This window comes from Halyomorpha halys, unplaced genomic scaffold (genome assembly GCF_000696795.3).
Source record: "Halyomorpha halys isolate HHAL.00 unplaced genomic scaffold, Hhal_1.1 Scaffold456.1, whole genome shotgun sequence".
In the NCBI taxonomy this organism is placed as follows: domain Eukaryota; kingdom Metazoa; phylum Arthropoda; class Insecta; order Hemiptera; family Pentatomidae; genus Halyomorpha; species Halyomorpha halys.
In genome coordinates, this window is record NW_027106823.1 from 958563 (window position 1) to 963655 (window position 5093).

A 5093-nucleotide genomic window follows, 5' to 3' on the forward strand; every position below is an offset into this window, starting at 1 on the left:
CTGGACGTTTCTTGAGAGATGTAGGCCAATAAGTAGGACTCATGGGCGTGAGGATAGAATAATTATTGGAGGTAGAGACTCTGGAAAGGATATTACCACGGGTATTGGATGTACGACATCCCCATCGCTGATATTTGGCATTATAGTCTCCTCCAGCAATGAAGCGCGATCCGAAGGATTGGAATAAAGAGTCAAGGTGATTGTAGGAAAGGGAGATATAAAAAATTAAAAAAGAAAATCTGTTTCAAACTGTTATTTATTAAACTTCTTATCGGCTTCTATTTTTAAAATTTGTAGACGGTAATGATACGTTCTAAGGATCTTTACGGGGTGATCTCTGGTTCAGGCGCCAAATCTAAAAAAATTCTGCTCAGTAGTTTAAAAGAAAATTTGCAGATGGGTTTTTTATTTTGGTTAATTTTTCGAATATTCAATGTATTTAATGTAATATTTTTACACTGTTTCAACAAGCTTAAAGAGATTAAAGAATTTTGTTTACCTAGAGTAGTGATTTGGCCCGCTATGTGCCTGACTGTATACTGATGAATTTTTTATTTGAGTTCTTTGATTTTATGTATCTTGAACGTAAAACCTTAAATTTTAAAGGGAGATTAAATTTTTTTTGTAGTTCTATAAAAGTACGTGTTTTCTATGAGTATAAATGATATCTCGAAAAACATAAAATCGACATTTTATAAGTTTGCCATTTGTTTTATTTTTATTTTTTATTAGATATTTTAATATCTAAATATTTCCATCAAGTATATCTCTTACATTTCCTAAATCTACTACGCTTCCCTAGAGTGGTGCCAATATAGCTCCCCATTGTTCGCCTTGCAGTACTCTTAGATACCGTTGAGATGCTGTGCTGTTACGGGTTGACACAAAGGATTGAACCAGGTTGAACGGTTGTTGGTATTTCCTGTTGACATTTTAGAACTTAAAACATCAGTCGACCTGTCTTCTCTGGCAAAAGATGTTCATTTCTAGTGCATTTGTTAATCAAAGTGGGGTTTCTCTGCTAATAATGGGAATGTGGTGGTGCGGTTAGGAGAAAGTCTTTGGCATACTTTATGGTTTTATACCCTAACTATTTTAATCTTATTTGTCAAAGTTAATTTATTTGTGCCCTGCGGACGGAAGAGGCACAGGAGACTGAACCTTAAGATTACCTGTTCGAAAACTGTACATTAATCATGATTATTCTAAATTGATTTATTAGCAGTATTTTGATAATGGATATGCAACATTGAACTGCTGCTGCACACCTGTATTGTTTATAAGGCAGGGAAAGGTGGAAATAAAAAAATAAGGTTAATAAAACATTTAATAAATTTGTCAGCTTTATAATACTCCACGAGGATATTTAGGCAATTACACATGGCATATTCAATTGACTCCTTTCTATTACATAATTTAATTCCTTCATTTTTCCAGTACGGTTTACATTTGCTTTTACCATTGAATGAAGAAAGTATATTTTTGTAGTTAAAAAATTCTTAATCTTTGTCTATAAAATTAAAGTTTTTTCAATTTTAATAGTTATCATATAATATTTATATCTGTATCTAAAATACAATGAATAAAACATCACCTGATGAAAGTGGAAAGTTTTTTTTTTTATGCTGTTAATTTGTAACGGTTATAAAAAGGTTTCTATGATTAATGGAAAGCATACTTTATAAGTTCATAAAACATCAAATGTTTTAAATTCCTGAACAAACATAACTTTTGTGGCCACCTTTCACTGTGTGAGATATAGTGTGACGCGTTGATTTCCAAGTCAGCCTAGTCCATTTTTTGTTTTTTAAACGTTAAATTTTTTTTCTTCAATATCCCTCCAAAATCTGTTGATTTGATGATCACATGTGATTTCCCTGATTTTGAAAAAAAAAATTCCTTTTAACACTTTATGATATAGTATAAAAAGTGTTAAACAGAGAGATAAAAAATAAGTTTTTCAAATGGACTTGGCTAGTTTAATAATCTATGCCTCGAATATAATTTCATAAAATGAAAATTTCATGTTACTAAATCAGAAGAATAAATATAAATTATAACAATAAAATATTATAATTATAATGAATGGAAGAAATTTTATTGTAGAAGTTAAAAATTTAAAATAACCAAAAATAAACGGAAATCACTGCTTATTATCTATGTATTCCCCCTCCCCTTAAATATACATCTATTCATTCTTAAAATGTACAACAATAACGGATTAAATTAACGAACAAATTTTGTTTAATTTTAAGCATATGTATTGGTCTTGTATGTTGTTTCCATTGATAAATTTTGTGAATATTTTTCCCTTTAATCTTCTAATTTCTAAACGGATAAATTTAACAGTCATAATGTTAATAAAAGCCTTTTTGGTTTTAACAATGCAGACACATGTTACATTTCCGCAGTCCTCTAGAATTTTAATAACTTTTTATATTTCACAGCCTTGGAACGTTGGTTAAAAATTGTATTAGACTGAATGTATGTATATATATTTCTATTTGCTCAAATAAATAAAGAGGGTTAGAAGAAGAAAATAAATAAGATTGGAACGTTGATAGATAGATGAAAATATAATGTGACGCGGGAGATGAAAACAAAATTTCCCAATAATTTTGACCGGTTTTCTCAGTAATTGAGACATAGAAAAGGAAATGGCTGTTTTTGTTGATAAATTAGTTTAAAACAGGTATCTGACCTCTATTCCTGTTCTAAAATTTTAGAAAAATTACAGCTCCAGGAATTAAACCGTTCAAGATAGGAACTTCCAGCGGTTATCAGTCGATGGTTTCTTTGTTGCTATCGTAAAAATTTCATTTTTCGTATTTTTGGCACACAGATCTTTTTGCATTTCCATACATCATTGATGTATTTTTAATTGAAATACAGCATTGTTTAAATAAAATCTCAATTTTTTAGCCGAAGTAGTATTATTTTTATTTCCTAGTAATTCTTTGAGTACAATGTTTTACCACAATATTCGATTATTAATTGTTAAAATTATCTCGTAGGTTTCTATTTAAGAGCCTTTTTTTTTTTTTTTTTTTTTTTTTTAAATTAATGCATTTTTAATTAATTCTACGATGTGAACAAATAGTAAATGAGAAGTGATATCAGTCTAAGTTTGATTAGTTGATTCATTTTCTGTTTCTCAGATTCTTAGTTTTGTGGTTTATACTTGTACTGTTGAGTGTAGTATCATTTAGCTTTTATTCAATTGGACGTAAAATACCTCTAATTCTGCTATTACAGTCTCATAAAGGTAAGTAGCATTAATAAGTACACTACGGTAGGTTTGGGCCCTGTGGCCTCAGCCTCTGTGCCTTGCATGTGGGCGTATTTATACTCTCAACGGTGAACACTAACGAGCCGTTTCTCTTCCTCGCCTATTGTATTGCGTCTTTGTTATGTTTTATTCACTTTTTATTGTAATAACATTGAGAACAATATCTTAGAGACGGCTATAAACTGTTATGACGAATCCGTTTTAATTGTATTCTTTCTTGGTCGATGTCGTTTTCCTTAGAACCTACTTCTCTGACTTTCTTCTTACAATTTGAAAGAATCTGGGGTATTATTATTTGTTTTCTGTCATGAAATATTTCGGTTTTAAATTCATAATTAATTTTTATTTAGGAATTAGTTATTTTCATAAAGCACTCCAATATCTCAACTTATTACAAATGTACTTCACTTCTTGAAATCTTCTCTTGACCTCTTTCTAATGATTACATTATTTATTTAGCTAGTCAATCATTCATTGTGAAGTTGAAACATTCTTCTATTTATTGTGCAACAAAAATTCTTACTCGATGACTTATTAATTTAATTATATATACATATATTATCTAAAGTTCAATTCTTCGTTGTTGTTTTCGTATAGATTTTTACATAAAAACGTTTTTTGCTAAAAAATTGAAATGATAGTTTGTAATGTTATTTATTTTTCTTCCTTTTTTGGTTTTAACGAATTATTTATAATATTCTACTCTTTGGAATATTTCATCAGGTCTCTGTTCATAATTTATTATTTAGAACCTACTATATTGCTCCCTCTCTGCGTTCTTGCAGAACATTAAATAAAGTTTATGTCCTCAGAAAACATTCACTCTCATTTTTTTGTTTTTTAAGGCATGCGTAAACGTATTTTCCTCGGACACCTTTATTTCGAAAACTTCGATTTGATCCAAATTTGTTTCAAAGATTTTGATTTTTTTACGACTCCCTTCTGGGTCATTTCTAACAAACAGGAGGGAAAAGATTACCCACAGGGTACCACCATATTCAAAGTGCTGGAGAATGAAGTTCTCATTTCATGGGAACGCCACAGAAATAAAATTCAACTCCCCAGGCAGGATTCGAACCCGCGCCGCTACTGTTCCGATGTTAAAACCTACGCCTCAACTCTCACGGCTACAAGGGGCCTGATTTTTCTTTACCATGGAAAAAGTATTTTTATGGACATGGATGTTTCAAACAGCTGTTCTCCTATGTTGAAGGTACATTGACCTATGTACTCGGCGTTTTTTATTTTCCTTTTTAATAATTAATTTATATATTTTCGTTGATGAGTCAAGTGTTTACAATACAATTTATGTTTAAAAAGGTATCTCTTGGATTGATTATCTTTAGTCAGGCTTAAAGCTTTATCTTCTCATTTTTACTTAATCTTCAGTACTATTTTCTCCAATTCTCATTTTATAAGATTGCTAGATAACTGTAAATTGAATAATCTTCTCTCTTATTATATTATTGTTTGTCCCGGTTTTATCATCGTTATTCCTACTTGGAGATGTAATTTTTTATCATTTAGAAATTTATTCCGCATCTATTTATCGCACATATTTTCTCTATCTACTTCGTAATAATGGCTACCTTTTATCTCAAACAAGGTAATAGCTTTGAAAAAAAGTAATAAAGTATAGTCAGTAATGTTTTAGTTCTTATCACATCATCGACTAATACTTAGGGCATATTATAATTTTACTTTTTATAATATTTGGTTTTAATAATGTCCATTTACACTTCAAATAATATAAGATCCGAAATAAATTTGTCTTAAAAGAGAAAAATATTATAAGTTGTGATTA

General features: G+C 29.8%; 1 protein-coding gene across 2 annotated transcripts in view; it reads left to right on the forward strand.

Annotated features, from left to right (window-relative positions):
- Nucleotides 1-5093, forward strand: part of LOC106692150 (protein PALS1) — a gene marked incomplete at its 3' end in the record, with an annotated part of 447466 nt that overhangs the window by 339507 nt on the left and 102866 nt on the right.